The following is a 27,625-nucleotide window of genomic DNA, read 5'->3' as shown; positions in this document are numbered from 1 at the left end:
AAAAATCCTGGTTTGACAAAGTTAGAACCCGGGGTGCATTGGTTATGTAGCATTTCTGTTTAAGAGGGACCACTTCTAATGTGAGAGTATAAATCATCCTTCACCCAGCCAACTTAGCTCTTGGCCGATACTTAGACTGCCAAGAAGGAACAGAGAGAGTAGTGCCAAATGTGACAGCGGTTTTGATTTAGTTGTGTATCTTCTTACCAGTAACTAAAGCTGATCTTCTCTTATTTCATGTAACACCTAAGGAAATGGTCAACAAAAACTTAAATCTTATGTTTGTCTGATTTTTTTGTTTATTCTCAGTTTATTGAGTTTGAAATATTGGTTAAAAATGTGTGCATTAAGTATTTACTATCACTTTATCAAAAGTTCATTTGAGAGCTTATGCAGTCAGTGTGGCCAGTACATATCAAGTGTGTTTATAAGTATTACATATGAAGTGTTTATAAAGCATATAAATAAGTAGGTAAAATTGAGGAAAATTTTAAAAATAGGTGTATGATTTTTCAATTACTTTTGCTCCTTCCCAGTCAGTTTTAATTTGTTCTTATTGCTTTTTTCAGTGCTTACCCTGGCAATAGTTGTCCTTAAATGTTGCATATATACATATGTATATATATATACACACATACATTTTTCAAATATGTTAAGATTTTTGCAAAGAAATTCTGAGACATTTAATGAAGTACAAATAGTCACACCCTAATGCATGTATTTGTTTTGCAAGTTTGTTAAGAAGATGGGAAAGAAAAGATTATTTGAAACACTGAAAATGGAAAGATAGGAAAGGAGAATCCTAGTTTGAATAGCAGTGAGTGAAGCAAATTTTTAATGAGTGTTTATGCAAAACTATCAAATACTTTGAAAGTTGTGCAAAAGTAAAAGTTAACAGCAAGAATTGTTAGGATATACTAAAAACCTTTAAAAACGATTTGCAATTTTTTTGTCTTAACTATTTCATTTGAAACACATAATAATACTGTACTCAGAAACCAAAAGTGTTTTAAAATTGCTTTTCCTTTCAAGACTGAAGCAGATAGATACAATAATCTGATTTATATTGGGGAAACAAAGACAAGTTTTAAGTGTCATTAGCTTTCTTTGGCAACTTGCTGAGTTAATTCAGAGCTTTAAATAGAAATGGAGATACCTGACTCTTGCTGTACAGCTAGATCACACTTTTTTTTTTTTTAAACAGACTTGCCAAACAACTATCTGGTAGTAGATTTTTTATGTCTTCTATAAATAAGCTAAGCTTCAGAAATCAAAATGAAAGAAATTCCTACCTGTTGTATTAAACTTTTGAATTATTTAGTTTACCTCCTGCTTGCTAAAATAACCAGAAGTTATATTCTTATATTTTTTCATCTTCAAGCAAATGCCTGCTACTCATACACAATTCTGTTAGTTAAAAGTCTCACTCTTTTAAGTTTTAAGTCCTTGATTAAAAAAGTATCTTGCTCTGATTAAAGACAATCTTCCAAGTAGTTTATTAAAAAAAAAAATAAGCAATTAAGTAGTTTCTCTGTTTCTTCATGTCAGCATATATTAAACACACAAAAGGTCATAAACTTAAGACATAACAATCATGTCCTAGAAAGCTGATGTGTCAAGGCATAGAACTTTAAGGAATAATATCCTATATTACATATGGTTATACTTAGTATCGTGGTAGCCCTTTTTAGCTTGGTGTTTTATGAAGAACTCTTATTTTCTCACAAAGAAGCTGGGTTTTTTTTTTTTTTCCCTTTACAATCCTTATAAAATATTTTTACATTTAAGAAATTTTGGTTTATAACTGTAAGCCAGTAAATATATATTCAGTAAATATATATTCAGTTCATAAGCACACTTAATCCTAGAAAAGAATAAAGAGAAAGAAGCATTTGAATTGAATAGTTCTCTGATGACTGACTTCATTTGGTAAGCAGGACAGAGAATCAGTAGGTTCATAAGTTGTAAGGAACCTTAGAAATTTAGTCCAAACCTTTTTCCTCTACTTTTTTTTACACATAAAAGAAAACTGAGACCTCCAAATTGTACAAATAGTAAATTGTAGGTTTTAGAGCTGGAATTTGAACTCAGGTTCCCCACTCTTTTCACTTACCCATGCTACTTCCTATAAATTGAGGGCATTGAAAGGAACCATTTAGTCTCATATTACATGTGAAGTAATTGAGAATCATGCAGATGAGATTTACAGATTCTTGATAAGCAGAATGATAGATAGCAAGGTATTTTTCTTTATTGGGTTCTGTCTCTATCACAGAGTGAACCAGATCACCCAGGCAGCAAAGTATTTAGTGTTAGAAAGACTAGAGGTTGAATCTTGCCTCTTACTAGCCACTTAATAGCTTTGTGACCCTGGGCAAGTCATTTAACCTCTGCCAACTGGTTTCCTAATCTATAAAATGGCTATAATAGTAGCTTCTGTGACACAGTATGGGTCAAATGAGATGAGATGAATATAATGCTTTGCAAATGTTAAAGTGCTTTGTAAATGTTAACTATTATGATTTTTTCCTAAGGGTTGAAATGGAGGAATGGAGCAAAATCAAGCATTTATTTAAATATGTACTAGAGGTAAAATAGGATAAGATATTGTTTTGTCTCCTCCAATGGCTTCTTCCTCTCCCCTAAATAACAATAGTAGCAACAATAATATATTTATATAGTTCTTAAAAGTTAACAAGTCTCATTCCTAATAACTAGCCAAAAGGGGTATAAGTTCAGAAAAGAACTGAGACTCATACAGTAAAGTGGTTTACAGGGATCACATAATCTAAGTATTAAAAGCCAGGATTTGAACCCAGCGCTGCTTATTCTAAGTGAGGGACCTTTTCTATTCCTTGTGATATAATTCTCAGCTTCTTAAACTGTAGTTGGTGACACCATATGGGGTCTTGTAACTGAATGTGGGGATCCTGAAATTATGATTTATTATAAGTAAATGTTTGATTTGTATACCTGTATACCCAGGACCACCCAAAGATTTCTTAAGGGAAAAGGGGCTGCAAATGCAAAAAGTTTAAGAAGCCCTAATATAATTTATTTAACATGCTTTAGGATCATGAAATAATATTATCTGGTTGGAATAGGAGTGAATGAAGTCCAAGAGTCTTTTTCTAGATGAGGAAACTTAGGTATAGATGTATAGTAGCTTTTCCAAGGCAGCACAGACAGTAAATAACCAGACTAGTGTTTCAACATGGATCCTCTTGCTCTTTTTATTAAAACATACTGCATTGGTATCTTTAGAATGGTTTTTTTGCCATATCTGTCAGGATGAATTGTTCACACCTAAAACTCAATATATCCAAAATATTCCAGTTCAAGATGACATAATAATTTTCAAATAATTCTTGGAGTCTTTTCCACCTTTCTTCTCTAGTTCCCTTGTGTTCCTTTTCCCTCATATAAGTAATTTGGAACATTTTTAGTAGTGATTAAAAAAGAATGTAGAAAAAGTCAAGAAATAATTTGTTAGAGGTAGCAGTTATAATTTTAACTTAAAAATTGATTAGAAATAACATAAGTTAATGTACAAATTATATCAAAATTAAATATGGATACGTTTTATCTACAACTTCTCCTCCCTTCTTTTTGAATTTCCTCTCTTTGTTTGTGATACTGTCATTTTCATAGTAACCCACACTGGAAACCCTGGGATCATTTAAAATATCCTGTTACACCAACAAACTCCTGTTGATTCTACTATCTTTCAAACTTATTCCTGCCTTTCTTTTTAATAGTTGAGTTCTTAATACTTTCTCCAAAATAATGTAATAATCTCTTTAGTGGTTTCCCTGCTTCCAATCTATTTGCCCCTCCATTTCATCTGATAAACTACTGCCACATTAATTTTCCCCAAGTCTAGCTTTTTCAATACAGTCTATCTCAGACCCTTCATGTATCCTTTGCTTCAGCCAAACAGCTATTTGCTGCTTCCAGAACAGTACTTTCCTCTCCCTCACTCTCTTAATTTCTTTACCTGAAATGCTCCTGCATACCCTTGATCTTCAAATCTCTGCTTAAATGTCACTGTCTTAAAACCTTCTGAAAGTAACTTTCTGTCTTCTAGATTTCTGTGCACAACAGCGTATGTATGAATTATTGAAGTCAGATATCGATATATATATATATATATATATAACTTTGTGATTATGGCATTTACTCTTTGTCTTAAAATTATTTGTCTAATCTTTTCACTTGGTAAATTATAAACTCCTCATCACAGGTATTAGCTTAGTATGAAGAAAAAAGGAGACTTTTTCTTCTAATTAGTGAAGGAAGTGACAGTGATGGAAAAGAGAAGGAAATGGCATCTTTGACCAGTGAAGTGTCAATTTCTTGTGAGGCCAGAAATATTTTACAATGCTGGATAGGTGACCTGCAGATTTCTTGATGATTTTTTTAGTCAGTAATTGTCAGATCATTTCTTTCTTGGACTTCATTATTTGAGACATGAAAAACATAAAGAAGGTTCAAAAGACAAGAGCAAAGACAAAATAAAATAAAAGGTTGGAGTCGCAATAAATCATCAACTCTGCTGGGAGTGAGAAGATTGGCCTTCTGATTCATGTCTTAGTTCTGTGACTTTAGGCAGGCCACTTAACTTTCTCTAAGTTTGTTTTCTCATGTCCAAAATGCACCAGATGGTTGTTGTCCTTCATTCTCAAAGAGGACCAAAATGACATCACAATATTAGCCTTGTTAGTGTGTCCAATTGTGGCTGATTAGACCAGTATGAGCTTAGAATGCTTTTGCCACAGGTTGGACACAAATAGTTCTGGTGTACATTTGGAATGGATTGTCTAACTTTGTGGATCTTTTGTTTCTTCTGAGCTAATTCAGTTCTGCTTTGCTCATAGAGCACAGCATCTTCTCTGTGAGGACAAACTATGATGGTCATCATCCATCTTTAACACAGCAATTTTTGTGCAGATGAGGCAAGGAGGCAAGATTATTTCACTTGGGAAAAAAAAGTGTTGAAGGGATAAGTAAACATCTCGATGTATGAAGAGATTAGAGGCAGCATAGTATAGTGCAGCAGTGTAAAACCAAGAGCTAGAACGCTCCAAGTGTGACCTGAACCAGATTAATTTATAACTGGGAAGTATTTAACAAAATAAAAATATTAACATACCTAATATGAATACAAAGTTTTCAAAGTCAATATGTACCTGAACCTTTATATAAACCTTCCCTTCTTTTCTGTTTGAGTTTGACAATACTACTATAGTGGGCAGAGACAGGAAGAATGGGAGTCCTGCATCAGACTTTTATTAATTGTATCACTGTAGGAAAATCACCTGACCTCTCTGAGCTTCACTTTTTCCATCTGTCAAATGGGGATAAATACTGGTAGTAAATTCCTCATACTTGACAGGTTTATTGAGGTTCAAATGGGATGTTTATAAATCTGAGGATGCTAAATAAATGTCAGCAGTTATTTTTTTTTTTTAATATCCCAGGGGTGGGGTAGCTAAGAAATAGCTCAGTGGGTAGAGCACCATTCTTGGAGTCAGGAGGACCCGAGTGCAAATCCAGCCTCAGACACTTAACCACTCACTAGCTGTGTGACCTTAGACAAATCACTTAATCCTAATGCCCCCCTTTTCTCCCCAAAAAATAATAATAAAAATGGAAAAAAAAATGATGGGGGCAAAAGGATTGGTCACTAAGCTCATCTTGTTGAGAACAGAACTAGAGAAAAAGAATCTAAGCTTCCGCCAGAGGGCTTTAGACAAAGATTTCCTGTCAATTGCCATGTCCAGGCAATTATGGGATCTTCTCTGGAAAGCTCATTAAAAGGTCAGATTTCATACCATTTTTTAGTCATTAGTCTATGATTCTATTGCAAGACAGGGAGACAGTCTTTTTGGTTATATACTTGGTAATTATTTACCTTCTGTAAAAGCATGTCAAACGTTTTAATTTGGAGGATGGTTTGTGATTCTTTTGTGACATGTTTTTTCTAAATACTTTGATGAAATTGTAACACTAATAAATGTTTAACTATTTTTCTTCACTTTCTTTATGAATTATTTATTAATACAACATACTAATGAGAGCAAGATAGGTGAATAAATGAAAAAGTTGTTGGGAAAAAAATTGTTAGAACAGAAGTCTAAAAACTGCTCATTAAATGTTAAAGCTGATATAACCCAGGCTTCCTTGATTTTTCTCTTTGAGTGCCTAATGTGAAAAGAAGCAACAATTTTTAATTTTATTTATAATAATAATATTCCAGGGCTTTGATAAAAAGGTTTTTGCATTTTTAAGTATTGATGCCATTTAATGGCAACTTTTTGCAAATCTTTTATTGAGTGACATGTGCATGTATTTAGCAAGTAACACTTTAATGTTGGTTAGCCTTCTCATTTTATAATTGAGGAAACTAAAGACCTGAAGATTAAATGACTTACTTGCCTGATGTCCCTACAGGCAATTAGGGTCAGTTTAGTTCTGATTTTGAAATTTAACAACTTAGCATGTATCTGTTAAAATATTGTTTACAAAATTGTATTTCTGAGTGTTGAGTTAAGTTGTTTAATTGTTTCAGTAGTCTTGGACTTTTTCATGACCCCATTTGGAGTTTTCTTGGCAGATACTGGAGTGGTTTGCCTTTTCCTTCTCCAACTCATTTTACAGAAGAGCAAACTGAGGCAAAGAAGTGGGTTGCACAGTGTCACATAACTAGTAAATGTCAGAGAGTGGATTTGAGGTTGGATTTTCCTGACTTCAGGCCTGGAAAGGATCCACTGTGACACCTGAACTGAAGTGTCAGAAGCCCTGGGTTGAAATCTGATCTCTGATGTTATTCATACTTGTAGAAGATCTATGGATGGGGCCTCTAAACTTCTGTAAGCCCTACTGTCCTCTCTCAAACAATGGAGTCAGACAAGGTCTTAAAATCATATTTTATCCTAAAATATATGCTCTAGCAATTGAATTCATTGAGTTCATATATTCAGTAATTAAGTACCTACCACACAAAATGTTTTGTTGAGTACTGGGGACCGTGAAATTCTCTTTTCTCACAGAGCTTGCTATCCTTGTTAGAGATATTGAAGGAAGAGGCCCCTTGGCCAGCCAGGCAGTGTTCAAGGACCCCTTTGACACATTGGCTGTGTGATCAAGATGCTTGATTTCAGTGTCCTCAGATCATAGCTGTCTAAGAGTATAAGGTGAAGAATAGTTACTCTCTCACCAAATAGATTTATTTAAGGCATGTTGCTAGGTATTAAGAATACTAAAGTTTTTTTTTAAAATGATAGTTCTTGTCCTCAAGAAAATTTTTTTGTTTCCAGTAAGGGTATTGAGGCTACTTGTGTCAGAAAATTTAGTGTTTTGAGTTTAAGTATTTTTGATTTTGCTTTTTAATAAAAGTCAAAGATAGCAAATTATATTCTAATAGGTGACCAGTGATGCTGAGTCATGTTAAATATTGATTCTGAAATCAAGACATTTCAAATCCACAATAAAAATATTCTATATAGAACTCTTAAAATTCCTTTATTAGAGACCTACAAAATAACACCTCAAGCAACTGTATATAGAATACATAATAATTCTTCAATTATTTAGAGGCCATTTTCAAACAACTTCAATTCTCCTAGAATATTAAAAAACAACCTTATAGGAAGCAAAATAATGCAGTCTGAAATACTGTCAAACCCATGCATCACTAAGCCTTATCCTGTCTTTACCGATTGCCTAGCAGCCAGATAGAGCTGTAGCTGCCAGGCAACTGAATAACTCTGTAGGCTAGAATCTGGAAGATCTGTATTCAAATCCAGCTTCAGATCCTCTCACTAGTTATGTGACCCTAGACAAGTCATCTAATCTCTGTTTGCCTTAATTCTCTGGAGAAGGATATGGCAAATCCCTTCTGTATCTTTGCCAAGAAAACTCCTTGGGCAGTATGTCCTATGTCCACAGGGTTGAGGAAAGTTGGACATGACTAAATAACAAGAAAAAGAATAGAGCTGCCTGACACTTTTTCAGAGTCTAGTTTTATTCTTACTGTTTTCAAGTCATATTTTATGCTCCACATCATTCATTGCTTTTTTTCGCTTAATTCTTTTTTTTATTTTTATCAATCATATTAGTGTTTGAAACTTTTTGAAAATTGCCTAATCTATTCTTATCCTTCTCCAGTTTTAGTTAGATAAAATATACATAATGTTTTAAACTACTTTAGTATTTTAGATTATCTTCAGTTTCCATTAGTACATAACACTTGATATTTGTCCGCCCTGAAAAAAAAATTTATCATGGGCCTCCAGGACAGTGGATTTGTTGGCAGAATGATGGGTTCAAATCCAGCTTTAGAATCTTACTATATAAGCCTAGGAAAGTCACTTAAGCTTTTCCTTTGTGTAAAATGAGAGTTGGACTCAAATGCTTCTAAGGGCCTTTCATTTCTGAATCCATGATCTTGTGAAGTTTCTGAACTTAAACTGATCATTGATAGACTGGGTGTTACCTGTCTGTACTTAAAACATTTCTGGCTTGATGGAGGACATGACCGAACTTGTTCTCTGCTGGTAAAACCAAGGATTACCTTTCCAATCATGGCAGAGAGAAAATTAGATTGTAAATTATATTTCTAATTTCTAATCCTTATAATTTAAAAATAAAATTTATTAGTTTTGGAAGTGGTACAATTTAGTTCAAACTTTTTTCATCATTTACTGATTTTTAGCTCTTTAGCAAAAGGAAGTCTGAAAATATTCTTATTTATATATAACATTGATTTACAGTCAAAATATCTTAAAAACTAAAAATGGTCATTATAACAGTCAAATGTTTGTTGTTTGTCCTTCATTCTCAAAGAGGACCATGACAGTAGGAAAATGATGCCATGACATGCAGGTGAATTGGATTTAAGTGAGGGAAGGCTAGGTAAGGTCACCTGTCTCACTTTTTCCTCCAGAGTCATCTAGGTTCAGTGGCCAAATATAGATCAGCACGACTAGAGATGGCTCCTTGCAGTGGGAGATTTTGGCCTTTTTTTAAGCTAAACTTTTTAACAGGTTTCAGCTTGACTGAGGCCACACCCATTCAGTGATTTAGGCTAGGTAACAATTGAGGTAAAGAATGTTTTTTTTTTTTTCACCTAATCAAAATAAAGTAAATCTGAGAGGGGAAAACCCTCAGAGTTTTTGGCCAAAACAGAAATGATTGCTATTTACATTCGCTCCGACTGCAGATGCTCTTTATTTTTATTTATTTTGATCATTGAACCCTCCCAAGATATCTGAGGTTTACTAGCTAGATTTCTTTCTTAAGAATCATACCTTAAACTCACACAAGCTGACTCCATTGATTGACCAACAATAGGTCCCAGGCCAAGACCAAATAATGCAGGTGTAGATAATGTTATATGTCTGTAAGTAATAGTTTACCCATTTCAGCTCCCCCTCCCTCTCCTCAGCTTCCTTTTGGTATAATTTTTTTCCCCTTAAATTGTAGTCTCTTTGAGGTCTTTATTTGTATCCCTGTACTTAGCTCAGCATTTATTTGGTGCTTTATAAATGTTTATTGAATTAAATGCAAAAACAAGAGGAACAAATGCTTGAGGGGCTCTGATGAGTAATGACATATGATAGGTTATAGTGATGCTGGGCCGTGACATCAGTTTAGGCTATATATCATTTTGCTTTCTTCAAGTAAGTTAATATTCAATGAAACAGGTCAAATAATACATTATAATTTAGAAGCTCACATTGAACTCGAATGGTTCAGATTTATTTTTGAAAATGTCTCATTTAACCTGAATTTCAAATAATAATAGCTTGTGTGTGTGTGTGTTATATACACACACACACAGTCAAACCCATGCTTACTGTGAGCCAGGCACTATGCTTAGTGCTTTACAATTATTATATCATTAGAAGCTTATATAACCCTAGGGAGGTGAGTACTATCATTATCCTCAGTTACAGTTGAGGAAATGGAGGCAAAGGGTGGTTAAATGACTTTCCCAGGGTCATACACCTCATAAGCATCTGAAGTTGTATTTAAACAAAGGTTTTCCAGACTTCAGGCTTGGCACTCCATCCTTTCCATCACTTTGCAGCTTATCCCAAACATCTCCTTTTCTTTATCATTTAAATTCCTAAGATTTGAGAAATGAAAACCAATCACTTAACATGCCATGTGTCTTAGAACCTCCTACCTAGTGACATTTAAACTTTGAAGCCACAGGTAAACATTAAAAAAAAAAAAAAAAAAAAAAAAAAAAACTATTGAGGGAGGTCGGTCTCTAAATGGTATTGTTTCCTTTAAAAAAAAAAACAAAACTGCTGCATTTAAGTACCAAATAAAATTTTGTACTAGTTCTTAAATTCATATATCATTTGTCCTTTGAAACAACACAGTAACGTAGGTATTATAGCTGTTCTCCAAATCCCATTGTTCAAGAGAGAAGACTAAAAGCCCAGAAAACTTATCTCTTATTTATATTGTATATATCTTGAATGTTTTCAGTTAAACATTTATGAAGCATCCATTAAGTTCCAGTCACTGTTTTAAATACTGGAGATACCAACAAGAAAAAGAAAGACAAGCCTTACCCTCAAGTAGCTTACAATCTAATGGAGGAGGGTAAGATAAAAAAAATATGAAAAGAAGGGAAAGGAGAGCACCAGAAAGTTACCCAGTGGGGGCATGATGTTTCATGGAATCAAAACTAAGCAGAGAGATGATGGAAAATGAAATTTCCCATCTAAGCCTTCGTTGAGGGAAGGCTTTGGGGAGTAATTTATGGCTTCTCCTTTCAGAGGGGAGAGACAATGAAAGAGTTATAAAGGTATTGAGCATTAAAATGAGTCATTCTGCATGATGATGAGATTTTTGGTCATCAGCTGAGGCCTTATGTTTTGGAGGCAAACCCAGTGAATAGAAAAAACAGTTGATTTTTTTTGGGGGGGAGGGGATTTCTTTGTATCCCTAGAATTTTGCACAATGCCTGACTCACTGTAAGCTCAACAAATGTTTATGATTAAATGACTTGTGCCTGAGGTCCTATAAATAGCATTTGAAGTGAGATTCAAATGTAGGCTTCCCTTGACTTTTGAGTCTAGCACTCTTTCCTGTGTATTGGACTGCCTCTGATAAAGTGTGTACACAAATAATGATGATACAAATTAGAATGCAATTTAGTGCTTAGCTAACGTCAAACTGAGGCATGAGAATTTCTAAGAGGACAAGGCCACTTCTGATTGGGATGAGAAAATGCTTCCTGGAAGAAACCTGAATGGAGTCTATCATTAAATATTAATTGAGAACCTGCAATGTTCTAAGCACTAGGGATAGAAAGAAAGGCAAAAGGCAGTAAACAAGTATGAGATACATAGAGGTTGAATGAAATAATCAAGAGGCAAGGGCAGTGGCATTAAGGGATTCCAAAAAGGTTTCATGTAGAAGGGAAGATTTTAGTTGAGTTGAAGAAAAGCCAGTGAAGCTAAGAAGCAGAGAACAGGAGGAAGAAATTTCTAGGCATGGGAGACAGCGAAAATGCTTGGAGTTAGGAGATGATGTGGTACCTTGTGTGAGGAACAAGGAAGTTGGTGTCACTGGATCTCAGATTCTAGGGAGGGGGAGGTATAAGAAGTCAAAAAATGGGCGGGGGTGGGGAAGGGGGTGTGTGTGGAGGGTGGGTCTTGAAGGACTTTCAAAACCAAATACCATAGATTTTATATTTGATCCAAAGGTGAAAGAAAACCACTGACATTTGTAAAGAGTTGAGGAGAGGGTCTGTGACATGATTAGATCTGAACTTTAGGAAGACAAACCCAGTGGAAATAGACTAGAGTGGGGAGAGACCTGTGGCAGCAGAATTCTGTAGTAGTCTTAGAGTAGTGATAAAGGCCTATCTCAGAGTAGTGGTGGTATCACAGGAAAGCAGGCTGGAGTGGGAGGGTCTGTGTGAAAAATGTGATAGAGGTATAAGTATTGGGTTTGGACAAGAGATTGTGTGGGAGAGGTGAGAGGTGAGGCATTGACAATGACATTTAGGTTGTGCCTTGAGTAACAGTATGTTCTAGGTGCATGGGTTAGCATTATAAAAACCCAGTGATAAGAACTAGAGGAAAAAAAAATTGGTTTGCCTTTTCTAGAACCTAAAAATATGAGAAGTGAAATAACATGGAAAGGTAGATTAGAGGCAGATCATGAAAAACCTTAAATTCATTTATTTCTCCCCTACCCCCAAACATTTAACAAACAATCTGTCAGTGCAAGACACTATACTAGTTTTGATGGACACAAAAATATGGTTATTTATATATATTATATATATACACACACATGAATACACTTGTGAATATATAACAGGTCTTGTTCTCAAGGAACTTGCAATTCAGTGGGGGAGGGGAATGATAGATCCTAGTAAATATTACACAAAGGGAAGGAGAGAAATTAAAAAGGAAGCTTCAGTGCTTTGAGGTGGGGTAGGTGGAGGAAATCATTTGAAGGGTTGAAAGAAACTAAAGGCTGTCAAAGGTAGTTTCATGAAAGATTTCAAACACTAGTTTTACCTTGAAGCAGAAAAATTTAAACAAATAGAGATTAGGGGAAGAAAGGCAATGACATGGAGATGAGAAAGGATTAGACAAGAGCAAGAGATGGTGAGCTGGAATGTAGTATGAGATAAGGCTGATAAGGCAGGTCAAAGCCATGCTGTGGTAGATCTTAAATACCAGTAACAAGAATTTATGATTTCTGTTTCTCACAAGAGTTGTATGTTTTTGTTTTTGTTTTTTAATCTGAAGGGAAGTAGGGAGGCTAACTCTTGACAGCTCTCCTTCCCTGCCAAAATAAAAATAATAAAAGGTGGAAATAACTCGGATTACTCCCCAAATTTTCAAAATAATGGAGCATATTTTATTATAATGCTCTCACTAAAAATATTATCACTATAACTCTAGAATGAAAAAGTTTTTGCCTAGGGTCACATAGCTAATAAAATGTCTGCAGCAGAATTTAAATTCTTCCCTGTAGGCCCAGTGCTCTAGCCACTATATCTAAACTCTGTGGTTTAGAAGTGCAGTAGAAGTTCAAAGTGAGTGAGGTCAGGAGAGAGGAAAAGTTATTTGAAATGGAAGAATTGTATATTATGAGATTTGTTTATTCCTATTTTGGCCATCACCAAACCCCTTTTTTTGAAGTCCATTCTAATTTTTATTTTCTCATCCTTCTCCTTTTTCCAGAAATTTAGCACCTTGTTTACTATTTTTCCCTCCACTCTAATCTCTCATATTTCCTCTCAGATTTGAGGATTTCAACATACATACTGATATCACCTTGAAATTTCTAGTTTTCATTTTATCAACCTCCTCAATTCCTATAAACAATCTTCATTACACTTTGACTACATGCAGTGATGATCAGCCTTTATTTGACTATCATCTTAAACATTCCACTTTTGTGATTTATAACCCTGAAATTCCTTTTTTCCAACTACTACATTCTGTCCTTCATTCTTTCCTACATCATCCCTCCCAAACCTGTTCTCAGTCCTTACTGTGACCTCCAGTCTCTCCATTTCTCCCTTTTCTAATCTTTCACACTTGCTCTGGAACTTTCTTTTCTTTTTTCATAGCTTTATTTTTAATTCTTATAGTTGACTTATTCAGTGATGCACTGTCAAGCATTGTCAACTTTGTGTTGTATTCCTCTTTTTGTCCCACATGCCTGGCCAATCCCAACCCTCTTTCAAATTCCCCTATTTTTGCCATAGGCATTGTGGTCAGTCAGTCCAGGGGCTCAGATTTGCAACTTAGAATTCATCGTCAGTTTCTCAATTCCTGCCCATAATTCCAAAAGAAGCTGCAAAAGGACATAGGGAGAGAAATAAGATAGAAAAGGATGTTTTGGTATTTATACCCTGGTACCCAGTTTGAAACATGCTTAACTGATTCTTTAAGAACCATGGAAAGTGTTTCAGTGCTGAAAAGTTAGATACCAGGAAAAATTAGTATTAATATTAGCAATTACTAATGTTTACATAGTTATTTTCTTTTTTGAGCCTCACAATAAGTTTGTAAGTTAGGTACTGTTATTATTCTTACTCTATGGATGAAGAAACAGGAATTGTCTAGATGAATCTTACATTAAACATTTTAAACTCACCATATCCAAAACATTCTCTTTCTACCAAAACCCTTTTAGTAGGCAATATGTAAATACTTACTCCCTTCTCTCCATCCCCTTCTGGCTTTCAAGTCTTTTGAATCTCTATCTTCTATGCTAGTAACAGTTAAGCTTTGCCATTTTGGAAATTTAAAAGATTATTTTAAAAATGTTTCTATAAATCTGCAGCTAATAATGTCTTGAAAAATTCAACAGTGAGAAAGAGAAAGGAATAATTAAGGGAAAAGTATTATATTTGACCAGTCTCAGTATATCATAACCAGATTTCTTGTTTATAACATTGTTGCATTGATACTTTACTGCCTCAAGAAACTTTGTAACATGGTATTTCATACCAATTAAAGATGTTATGTCTATTGCAGGTAAAGAGAAAATGCAGACCCAGATTTGTTGACTTAAACTAGCCTTCAAGGCTTTTTTATTAGTCTTAAATCTTTGTGCACATAACAACTGTTATCCTGTAACAATTTTAAGAGACTTTCCAGGAGGAAGATAGCCTGGTGTGGGGCTAGAGAGTTGCCTTTTGAACCAGAGTCACCTGTGTTCAAGTTCTGCCTTTGACATCTTCTGGCTATGGCTGAGCAAGTCACTTCACATTTGAATATTCCGAAGTTTCAGGGAAGACACTTTTCCTTGGCAAGAGGAAGGTTTTTCTGGGAAGTTCCCCTCCACAACCCCAGGTTGAGCCCTTTTTCCCTTTTCTGTTCCTGTACTTCTGAAGTGTATCATATAATCACATTAAATTGCATTTAGAGTATAGGGGTTAAAATATTTTAGCCATATTGGAAGAAGAGCAGTAATGGTTCAGAGGGTAAATTGTCATAGAACTTAGATCCAGAAGAGGAAAGTACCTTTTCTCACCCTTTCCCATTTCATTTTATGGCTAAGAAAATTCAGGCTCAGAGGGATAAAAAAGGCAGAAACAAGGTCTAGACCTGGTTCCTCTGATAATCAAATCTAGCATTTTTTCCACTCAGTTGCTACAAGTGAGTCTTAAACTTCATTTGATTTAATCTTTTTTTTCCCAAAAAAACTGAATATAGTTTTATTAAAGCAAATTTGGGAACTGAAAGAAAAATGAATTGTTTAAGAAAATCAGTTTGAAACTCTTGCTTTAGAAGCCTGCCTTAAATATTATAGTTAAGATAATGAAGCATCTTATTGGGTTTGACCTTAATTGATTGCATCAAGAAATTGCACAGTGCATATGCGTGTACTTCAGTAATTCACTGATGATTTATTAAATGCCTGTACCCAACATTCAACTAGGAATATAGGGAATATAAAAAGAGAAAAATACAGTTTGTATTTTATATGTAATATTTAATAATATATATTTTATATATAATATAATTATATATATAAATGTCTTTGTGGTTGCAAGGTACTTATATATGCACACACCTTTAATTCTCATAATCTTACATTACAGGTAGTATAAATATGTTCATTTTTCCAGATTAAGAAATTGTTGTGCAATAAGTTAGTTGACTTAGTCATAGACTGCACATAATTTTCATACCTTGTAGAAGGATACTTGGGAAAAGTCATTGGACCTCTCTTCCTTCATTTTCTCATCTCTTCAACAGTTGAATTGCAATGACTGATTTCCAGACTCTGATAGTCTTTTTATATATGAGAATTTACTAGGTGATAAAGAAGTTTAGAGGAAGGGGAAAAAAATTCCTTTTTGTCAGGGAGAATCTGTTCCTTTGGTTAGTATGATAGAGAAGTTGGCTTTAAGCTGTATCTTGAAAAATCAATTTTGACAGGTTGAGGCAGAGATAAATATGAAGATGTTCTAAGAGAAGAAATTTTTGTATAAAACATGGAGTTGGGAAGGTGCAAGTTGTATTTGAGGAACCACTGAGTAACCTTGTTTGATTGGAGTCTAATTATAATTAGAAAATAGAAAAATTAGGTTTGAGCTGGAATTGGGGAGGTTCTGTTTTTGCACTTAATTGTATTTTATTCTTTACCATTTACACATAAAGATAGTTTTCAGCATGAAGGTTCTTAGAGAGTAAATGAAATATTGTTAAGTGCTTAGCACAGTGCCTGGCACATAGCAGGTGTTATATAAATTCTTATTACTTTCCTCTTTCCTTTGCCTTGAGTGCCGTACTAAGGATTTCAGACTTAATATATTGTATGTATTGGAAAGAGTTGATAAATCAAGACTATGGAGAGTTATTCTGGCGTTAGTTTGTAGGATTAGTTGAACAGGGAGAATATAAAATTAAAATGCTAGAAGTTAAAGGTAAGGGAGGTCTAAAATAGGGAATAGTAAAGTCAGCCAATGGACTTAAAGGATTCATTAGATTTAGGAGAGAGAAGACATTCAGAGGGGGAAGAACAATATAAATAAAGATAGGCAGTTTTATTTTGGATATTGAGGAAAGACCTAATTAGAGTTAACACTTTTAGTTTGGATAATGGTAGGAAATTATGCTAGCTGGGGAAGGTCATGAGTTAGCTTTTGAACCTGTTCATTTTGAGATAGTGGTAAAATTTTCAAATAGAAATAACATCTAAAAATATACGAAATAGGTAGATTAGAGCATGTTTTTGAAGGTAGAAGGGACAGAGCCAGTGGAGTGAGAGAGAAAAGTTGAAGAGGACATTAGAGGCTGTATTCCTCATTTGGTACAAAAGTTAGGGTCAAGTTTAGAGGAGGAACAGCTTCTTTGGACTGTATGGGAAGGAAGTACAGATAGACTTAAATGATGATGATGATGATGGCAGCTATGTCTCTTTAAGGTTTTCAAAATATTTTACATGCATTATTCCATTTATATATTCCATTTTTATATTCTTCCCCCCCCCCTCCCCCAGAAGAGGGGGTAGGTATAAGTACTTGCTTCAGGGTGTGAATCACAACCCATTCATACTTTCTCATCTTATGATTCTTCATGTTGTCACATAAGTCTTCCATAGGGCTCTATCCCACTTACTGGAAATCTTTTTATAGTTCTCCTGACAATATGAGGTGTGTATGGAGGAGGGGGAGTAGCCATGTAATAAGATATCCTTTTCTAATAATAATACATCAATTTCTTTGATATCTTTTGTGCCACCAATATGTTGTAAACAATATAGTATTGAAAGAAAAAGAAAGCTATTGGGCTTTATGGTCACATCTTTTCAAAGGGTAATTGAATTGTGTTTGTTGGAAGTTATGGTATGAAGAGGTTTTACAAAGTGCTTGTATGTCATTTAGACTGTTTTTTGTTTTTTTGTTTTGTTTTGTTTTGTTTTTGATGCCATATTCAAGTCAGTCCTGTGGAAGTAACAATATTCTGGCTATTGTTTTATCTTTCTTGTTTTTTACCCCTAACCTGTCCCATGCAAAGATTTATAGATTCCTTCCTTTCCCTCTTTTCAATTTGAATTCCTTGGAGATAGCAGAATAGATGAAGAATGAATAGAAGGTACAGAGCCTGCAAACTTAGGGGAGACCTTGAGTTTCTTACTTATCCAGCTTTCTGGATATTTATCTTGTCAGCTTTAGGGCTTCTACCCCCTTGAACAAAGAACATGATACCTTTCACAAGAACAGACAGGCCATACACTATTTAATGTTTACATTTTGAGGGTCACTCAGCTTGAAGTATTAAGTTAGTCACTGGTATGTTTTGTTTCATGGTTATTTCTGGTTTAAAGTCATTTTCTTGCTATTCTTTTGGGGTTTCATAATTTCTGCTAATGCTGTTAGATTCATTTGTTAACACAGCTGGAGCCTACCTGTTAAAACTACATAAAATGTTGTTTGTTGTTTTTTTTTCCAACCACAGAATTTCCCTAATAACTTGTTGCATGATATTTTGTAAACTCCTGACCCCTCCAAATCCCCAAATTGGAGCTCTTTGTTAATTAGTGGGCATGATTGCTATTTTTTGCATCAAGATTATATATTTCTTTGCATTTTCTTTAGCTGATTCTATCAGATTGTGTAGTATTTAGGTATTTGAGTAAAAAATGAAAAGGTAGCTTTAAGATACCCCAAATCTTTAGTTAAAAAAAAACCACATAATAAATACTTGGAGCTTAAATTATACCCAGTTTTATAGTACCTGAGTAGTGGTGCTTTTTTAAATAGTATAATTATTTTGTTGGGTATAAAGGGTGGGGGAGCAAAGTGTCATTTTAATATAGTGATTAAGGTATATATGTGTTGAGCTGTTTTAAAATAAAAACACTTTAAGTTTTTCTGTCTAGGAAGTAAAGAAAAACATTTTACCAAGTGCATTGGTTTCCTAGTAAGTTTTTCTTTAAATTCACTTTTCTTTTCAAAGGTAGTAATGTCTATTTTAATTTTGATAGGAACATACAGGGGGAAGTCTTGGTATTTTTAATGTTGCTCTCTAATGTTTACAGTGTATATCTTCATTAGTAAGTTAAGAGTTGAAAATGGTCCAGTTATAGAATAAGCAAAGGAAAAATATGCCAAATATGCTCCTAGAAGTGATGGGATTCATGTACTAGATAAAAGTAACACAATATCACATTTGGAAGAACCAGGCCATCATCCATTTAGCATAACTATACTTGACATCATAATTCACATTGAGCTTTCACTTCCTTAAAACCTTTGAATTATTTTCACATGAGTTTTTGTTGAGTACTTCATTGTTTTTGTGAGGTTAAATTTTGGAACTTAGGTGTAGTTGTTTATCATCATTTAATTTCATCTTTTTAAGTTTAGTCTTTTATTCTGGTCTGTCAAAATCTTTGATTGACCTGACTCTTCCATCTAGCATATATAAGGTATTTCTTCTAATTTTATGTCATATGCATACCTGATGATTGTGTAATCTACACCTTTAGCTAGGTTCCTAATAAAAATATTAACCTACATAAGATCCATTTTATATCTCTGGTGTGCACTACTAGAGATCTGTCTCAAAAATGATATCATTTGTTAATTATTGTTCTTGGGGCCAACCTTTGAACCAGCTCTAAAGCCATCTGACTTTTCTATCATTTAGACCACATTTTTCCTCATTACTGGTGCCCCAATAATAGCTGAGAGATTTTGTCTGATTCCTTGTTGAAATCCAAGTCTATAACATTTTCTTGATAATCTAAATTCTGTTTTAAAAAGAAATTGAGTTTAATATATGAATTATTCATGATGAAGCCATGCAATCTCCCAAGTGCTCACAATCTATCCTGTTATTGTTTCATTTTCCTTAAGGGAGCAACACTGAATAAAGTTGTGTTTCATATTTTACTAAGAAAGGAAAAAAGACTTAGGTCAGTCAACAAACAATTATTAAATGCTTAATATGTGCCAGGCACTTGTACTATGTGCTGGAGATACCAAGAAAGGCAAAAAACATGATCCCTCTCCTTAAGAAGTTTACATTTAATTGGAGAAAAAACATGTAAGAAAAATGGTACATACAGAATGAGTATATGCAGTTTTAATCTCTCTGAGATTACTTTGTTATCTTGTTATTCATCTTTCATTCTCAAAGAGCACCAGTGATACCATGAGGGTAATTTAAGTAAGCCAGAGCTGTGCATCATCAGCCTCCTTTTCTCTTCCAGAGTCATTGAAGGCCAGTGGTAAGATATAGGTCAAGACTACTGGTGATGGCCCAGACCCAGGGTGCACTGGATGACCTTGGCCTTTCTAAGTAAAGATCTTTCCCAGGTCTCAGTTTGTCTGAGGCACTGCTTGGTAAAATCAAGATAAAAGATGACCTAATTTATTGTCAAAAAAAAAAAAAAAAAGAAAAAGAAATCTGGACAAGGAAGACCCTTGAAGTTTCTGACCCAGAACTGTGGAATACACTGGTCATCCTTCTAGGATGGAGAAGAGTACTTGAAGTAGTTCACAGACCAGAGCATTGGCCAGAAGCATGATTGACTATACCTCTCCTTGGATTATGCCAGTTTGAAAGAGGGAAGGCATTCACAGTAGAGGGAGTGAAGAAGATGGAAAATTCCTCTTTTAGAAGGTGTGATTTAGGTTGAATCATAAAGGAAGCAGGGGAAATTGAGGAGAAAGTAGAGCATTCTAGCCAGGAAAAAGGAATGGAGTTGGGAATGGAAGTGTTTTTATGTTGAACAATAAGAAAGCAGTGTGTCAGTTGGATCTTGGAGTAAATGGAGAAGAGTAAAATGTAAAAAGACTGGAAAGGAAGAAAGAGGCAAGGTTATGAGGGGGAACACAGTGGGTAGAATGCTAGGTCTGGACTTACAAAGACTCCTTATCCTGAGTTCAAATTTGGCCTCAGACATTTATTAGCTGTGTGACCCTGAACAAATCACTTTGACTCTTTAATTTCCTCATTTATAAAATGAGCTGGAGAAGGAAATGACAAACCATTTTAGTATCTCTACCAAGAAACCTCTAGATGGGGTTATAGAGAGCCAGAAATGACTGAAATAACTGAACCAACAAAAAAAATAAGAACCAGAGATTTAGCTCTCTTTTCCAAGAGTTTGATAGAGAACAATATATTTTAGAAAGCAATTAGTTTTGAAAATGTACTAGAATAAGATGCAACTTCTCTATTCTGCTCTCTTCCTTCTGCCCTTTTCCTTCTCTCTTTTTTTTTCTCTTCCCCCCCATCCCATCCCATCCTTCACCTCTAAATCCCAAGACAGTTTTCCAGGAGATTATGTGTGCACAAGTGCACACACACACACACACACAGCTGACTGCTGATTAGAGTTTAAACTAAACCATGTAGAGAGTTTTCTTCACTCATTTCACATGTATCTATTTGGCCTCTCTCTCTTTATCCTCTTCATGTTTTTTCTTTCCCTTGCTGATAGGTCCTATAAGTCAGCAATTTAATTCATTATTTTCTCTACTTTTCTTCCTTAGACATGATATATGAAAGTATTTTCAAGGCTAATATTGAAGGGAATGTCTTATTTTTTGTACTGTTTTGTACTGAAATTTTACTTATTTAATGTGTTTCCCATTTTTACTTTCAACCAAGTTTGATAGTTAACTATTATTACCAGACAATGTCATCATCATTATCATTATAGTCCGAGTTTCCACAGTTCCTTACAGTTTGTTGTATGTTACTTATAACAACGTGCCAAAGGTAGGTAGCATATCACAACTTCAAAGACAGAGTCTGGGAATTGGAGAGACCATTTCCCTTATAAGTAATAAGTGTTAGTGCATGTGAATTCATGTCATCCAAATTCAGAACTTTTTCTCATCAGCTAACAACTAAAGATTGGAGAGAGCTAGAATCCATAAAAGTAACTTAACATATAGGCTAGTATGCTTTCTTGGGGAAAGATTTAAATATTGTATTGTCTTGTATTATATCATGTTCCTGTACACCTCATTCTTACCCTGATCATCCAAACATCCTCATCTCCTTTTATAACTCTTAATCCTGTATGCCAGTTTTAACCCAGTAACATAAGAAAAGCAGTGTAATATCATGGTAGAATAGTCCTCTTGATAGTCAAAGGCCAGGTACCTAACCTGTGCTAGCGACTACTAGTCTACATTGGTAGTGAAAGGTTTCTCTCTAGGGGTTCCTCAAACCTATGAAGTCAGAAATCCAGAACAAAAAACATAAGATGTAAAGTTAAATAATTACAAATGAAAAAACTCATCTGTTAGTATGTCTTGGAGAAGAGAGCGTCCTTTCCCTTCTTTCCCAAATTGTCATTGGCTTAACATGAAGGGTTATAAAAGTCAAGGTCTTATGACATGGTAGAAGATAACAAAACTATTCACTTAGTAGGTCAGTTGGTTTTGAAATAAAATAGGAAATGAGAGTGTTATTCTGAAACCTGTTTTGTTTTGCCTCAGTTCAAGAAAATGAAACTATACTTTAAATACTATTTGAGAAATATGACTTTTAAACAGTAACTCCTTTTCTAGAAAAATTTCAAGGAGTTTGGGCCTTAGTACTGGCTGTCATTTCATAGAGAGGAAAACTAGTGAGAAAAGGTTCACTGTGTCAAATATTTAGAGATAGATGGACCTTAGAGATCATTGAATCCAACTCCTTCATTTTACAGAAAGGAACCTCCCCAAAAAGTTATGACTCATCCAGTATCACAAAGGGTCTGAAGTAGCAGTTTTTCCTGTGCTTTATCCACTAGCACACAACTTCTGAAATATTCAGGTTTTTATAAATTAGTTGGTAAACAAATTGTAAACACCTGATGGCTAAGAATTCCTAAAAACCTTCTAAGCTAAGCTTTTACATCTTCAAGAATTTTTTTTTTTAATAATGTAAAAGGATTAGAAGACTTTTAAAAAAGTATTCCTGTCTTTAATCATTAAAATTTCTAACTATTGTAGACAAGTAGTGTACATATAATCGTTTAATTAGAATGTGAGCATAATGCAGTTGTTTAATTAATGTGAGTTCCTTAAAAGCTGGGACTATCTTTTTTCTGATTGTATCCCTGATAATGCATTATAAAAAGCAAAAGCTTAATGAATTTTCTATTCATTCTTTCAAATGTAAGACAAGTTTATGGTATGACTTCATGGACTCCCCCATCTCAATCCTCTCCTCTCTCTCCCTTGCTATTTTCATAAGAAAAGAGGAAGGGATTAATAGTCTACTCTGTTCAATGGCTTTTTGGGGATTTTGTCAATTGTTAGAGATCTTTTCTTGGTTAGACCTTAGAGGACCTAAGTGGAGATCAGCAATGTTTTATACTTAATCTATATACTTAGTAAATGTTTAGATTGAATAGACTAGGATTTAGTATTCAAGCTAGCTGAAAGAGACTCAAGAAGCTGTTAGTATCTTTCAGAGCCAAATATAATATGGCAGAATTCTGGACTTATAGTTAGGAGTCTTTCTGAGATGCTTCTTTCTCCCTATAGTGTTGGAGAGAGAATATAGGGAATATGTGGAGGAAATTGGAGAGAAGATGAAAAGTTTGCTTCTTGTTGGAATTATTTTGGCTATTTTATGAAGAAACATTACAAACGATTCTGTGAAGAATTTGAAATTTACCATTTAATTCTGAAAGGAATGTTGCTTGTGATGGCTATCGAAAGGAGCAAGAAAAGAGACAACAATAACATTTTCTGAGACTTTATAAGGAAATGTGAAGTGAATTATTGATTTTTATCAGTATTCTAAGTGAACTAAATGGTAAAATAAATCAGAAGTTTAAAAAAAGTGCTGCTGTTATAGTACATATCTGAGGTATTTGTGGCTGTGATCTTATTCATAGTCAAAATATTGTAAATAATTTATGCACGTCTTTTATTATTGTTGATAATTGTGTATTCAGTAAGAAGAAACAAAAGGTGTACATTGCCTATATCTGCCTATAAGATATCTGCTATATGCATAACCTAAAGGTGTAACTCAGAGAAAAAAGCAAGATCTGGTCTAATCCCAGTAGAGAGTTTTCAGTTGTGAAGATTGTTATATTAGACTCTCATTTTTAATTATCTCAAAAACTCTTATGGCTACCTTCTCTATTCTATTTCAGCCACACACCAACATGCCCATGCCATATGCTTTTCTATCTTATAAAACTGTCTCACCACTTTTAGGGTGCTAAACTTTGTATAAATGAATAAAAAGTATTAGGCACTCACTCAGAAAAACTCTGCACTGAACACTTGAGATACAAATGGAAAAGAACAACAATTCCAATTCTAGGGGTTCTCATTCTAATGGGTGGAGGGCAGACATACAAATGTTGGAAGTTTCACATGCAAAAATGATGAAAAATCCACTATTAATTCTTATAGTGCAAATGTTAATACATTAATGTACATTATCATTGGCAATAAATAAAATTCCATCTTTTTTTTTTTTTTTTTTTTGACATTGAACCATTTATAATAGCAAGAATTTTGATGGTGAGATTTTTTTTCCCTGATATTTAGATTAGAAACTGTGGCTTCTGAGGGAGGTTGAGTTGCAACACCTGCAGAGACAGTTGCCAGATCATATCTCCAAGGGATAGCTCTCCTTGGTGATGGCTGGTAGGGCTGGACTAGAAGCAGTCTAGGAGACATGTGGGAAGGGGAGAAAGAATCACTAAGGTGCTTACCTCATAGATGAGGAAGAATAGCATTCCAGGCATGGGAGACAGCAATTGGAAGATGGAGGATCATGTTTAAGGCATAGCAGGGAGACCATTATCACTGGATTGAAGATTATGTATGTGTGGAGGAGGGGGGAGGGGAGAGGTGTGCAAGGTGTAAGAAGTGTGGCATATTGTGAAAGGCTTTGACCAACAAAGATTTTATATTTTATCCTGGAGACCAATGGGAACTATTAGAATTTATTGAGTAGGGGGTGATATGGTCAGATCTGTATTTTAGGAAAATCAATTTGATAGCAGAGTAAGAGGATGACTTGGAGTTAGGAGAGACTTGAGGCTATTGAAATAGCCCAGCCATGAAGTGATGAGGGTGTGTATCAGGCTGCTTGCAGTATCCTGAGAGAAGGAAATGTTGTCTGAAAGATATTATGGAAGTAAAAATGACAATTTTTAAATTTGACAAGGATTATGGAGGATGAGAGGGAGAGTAGGGTGACACATAGGTTATTAATGTGGGTAATCAGGAAGAGGATCTTATTTATACTCATTATCCTTGATAGTAATGGGGAAGTTAAGAAGGGAGGGAGGTGGGTTTGTGATTTCATCATTGTGGTTACTTTCTCTACCAATACAGATTGCAAACCCTTTAGTGCTTCATGAGATATCCCTCATTAGTTCCTAATTTCTTCTGTTTCCCAGGTGATCTCCCATGATTGAAGTGTCTCTTGTCACTTCTGCCTTTTAGACTCTAGATTTCTTCTAGGCTTAGCTCAAGCACCATTACCAGATGGTAACCTTTCTCAACTCTCTCAATGATTAATTTCTCTACTCCTGCCATATGTATATCTTTACTTTGGAGATATTTTGTATTGACTTATGTTTGTGTTGATTTCCACACTCAGCACCCAATAGAATGGCAGCTTTTTGAGGGCAGGGTTTTTGTTTTTTTCTTTGTTTTTGCCTTTGTAACCCCGGCATCTAGTGGATGTTCTTGTTGTTATGACCCCATTGGGATTTTCTTGGCAAACATGATAGGGGTTTGCTATTTTTTTTCTCCATCTCATTTTATAGATGAGAATTTGGAGGCAAATAGGATGAAGTGACTTGCCCAGGATCTCACTCCTACTAAGTGTCTGAAGTCAGATTTGAACTCAGGAAGAGGAGTCTGACTTTAGACTTGGTGTTCTGTGTACGTAGCGCCACCTAGCAGGCTACTGTATGTCAGAGGTAATAGTAAAGTGCACAAAACTGTGGTGCTTTGGGGAATAATCATCTTGTCATCTTACCTTTAAAAATATTTTTACATTCATATACATTTTTCATTGTTTCCCCCTTTAATAGGCACCACCTTAGATTCTAGGTCTTTTTTTTTTTTTTTTTTCTTTTAATCAGTCTTTTCAGCAAGCTTGGTGTTTGTGTTGGGTGGGGTTGGAAGGGGTGCTATTCCCACTTGGGTTATTATTCTATTTTCCCTTTTACCTGCTCTGCAATCCACTTATTTCCTGTTGAGTCAATGTGGCAACATTGTTTCTGTGGCAAACATATTTTCAACCCACTTTTGTATTTCAGCTAAGAGAAAAGCTGCCTGCCTTTCCTATCCATTCCTCCATTTGTTCGTAGATATTCTTCTCCATTTATGAAACATAGAGTATATGTCTTGACCATTCATGTACATATGAATTGCTTAATGAAGTTCCGGAGGGAGTACTCGTAGAAATGCTGGTGTTTTGACCACTCTCAGGAGTGGTCTCTCAGGAGACTGATGGATTCCTGTGGGGGACGAAGGAGTGAGGCTCTCCTCATTTCTCCCCTAAGAGGGGTTACCAGACTAGAATTCTGGCTACCATATCAACCATATGCTGGTCTAGGGGAACTATTTTTAGGTTCAAATACTTTCCTTGGTATCCTTTAAAGAGGAAGCACTAACCCCTAAATTATGCCCACAAGCTTGCTTCTTCTTCCCACCAACTACTGGTTGAACATTAAGTAATGAAGGAGTGGACTTGTATTATCCAAGAAAATAGTGAACAGAAATCAAGAGAGAATCTGCAGATTAAAATACATCAGAAAGTACACAAAGTGAATGAACTCTCCCACTAGGAATGAGGTCTCATTTCAACTGAGATCCCCATCTTTACCCAGGAGGGAATTCTCTGAAATTTTTTTCAGAGGCAAACTTGTTGAAGCACCAGTTCTTCAACATACCTTCCACTTCCCAAAGACTCTTCTTTTTCTCCCTGGAGTTAGTCCTTAGGAGTGTTTAGAGATGTATGGATCATCTCTTAAAGCAAAAGCAAAAAAAAAAAAAATCTCCTCCAAAACTCTCATGCTAACTCTACTCTTCACAAAGGCATGCAGCCAAGTAATCATTCTCTCTACTAAATTGAATCAGCCTGAACAAGGGGCTAACAGAGAATTAGTGTTTCACCTCCCTGCACTAGTATGTGTCTTTTACCTTCTCTTCTTTTTCTACCCTGTAAGCGATTTTTAAAAAAATTTAACTTTCTGTTACTTTTGAAGTCATGAAGATTCTGAAGGAACAACTGTTTTTTTCCTCTATTAAAATATTAGCACTATAGTCATCAAACTCCAACTAAAATCCCATCATCTACAGGAAGTCTTTCCCTATCTTTTAGCTGTAGGGCCTTTCCTCTTTTGATTATTTCCTAATTATCCTGATATAGCTTATTTGTTTGCCTTCTGTCTCCCCAATAGATTTTTTTTTTTTTAATATTCTCAACACTTAGGACAGTGGCTAGCATGTAGTAGTCACTTAATAAATGCTTAATGACTGACTGGGTTTTTGAAGAATTAATTGTCTAAATCTGGGAAAGAATGGCCAGATTCTGTGGACCAATCAATAGTAATACCAGTAGTTGATTTTAGAATTTAAAAACAACAACAAAGAAGCTCTCTTTTTTCAGCATGTTTGCTTAAGAAGGTGACCACATTAGTTAATATTCCACAAGAACTTTAATTTTTTCCTGTATGTTGTTAAGGGAACATAGATTAAGATAGACCATAGATTATTAAACTGTGATTTAAACCCTCTAGATCTGAGATTTCAAATATTTGTATCATAGCCTGCTGCTCAGTATTTTATTGTAAACTCTCTGAGGCACTAAAGATCCCACCTCCCTGAAAGTAGTTTGATGACCCTGTATTTTCAGGCGGTCTTTGGAGAGAGGATTTTTACCATGTTAGGTGACATGTACCCTTTTGATAATTTGGTGAAATCTTTAGACATTTTATCAGAATAGCGCAGTGTTTTGTTGTTGTTTTTTTTAATAATTGACCTGTTAAAATTACTTGTTAAAGACCAACAGGATAATTTCAGAAAGGCCTGGAGAGACTTACACGAACTGATGCTGAGTGAAATGAGCAGGACCAGGAGATCATTATATACTTCAACAACAATACTATATGATGACCAGTTCTG

At 34.8% G+C, this 27,625-nt stretch overlaps 1 protein-coding gene across 4 annotated transcripts in view; it reads left to right on the top strand.

Moving 5' to 3' along the window:
• MAP4K3 (mitogen-activated protein kinase kinase kinase kinase 3) overlaps positions 1–27,625 on the top strand; it is a 173,232-nt gene that overhangs the window by 1,050 nt on the left and 144,557 nt on the right. The gene's annotated exons all lie outside the window — the stretch shown is intronic.

This window comes from Sarcophilus harrisii, chromosome 2 (assembly GCF_902635505.1).
Source record: "Sarcophilus harrisii chromosome 2, mSarHar1.11, whole genome shotgun sequence".
NCBI lineage: Eukaryota > Metazoa > Chordata > Mammalia > Dasyuromorphia > Dasyuridae > Sarcophilus > Sarcophilus harrisii.
Note: the sequence above shows the minus strand (reverse complement) of the source record. Positions and strands in the feature narration are given on the sequence as shown.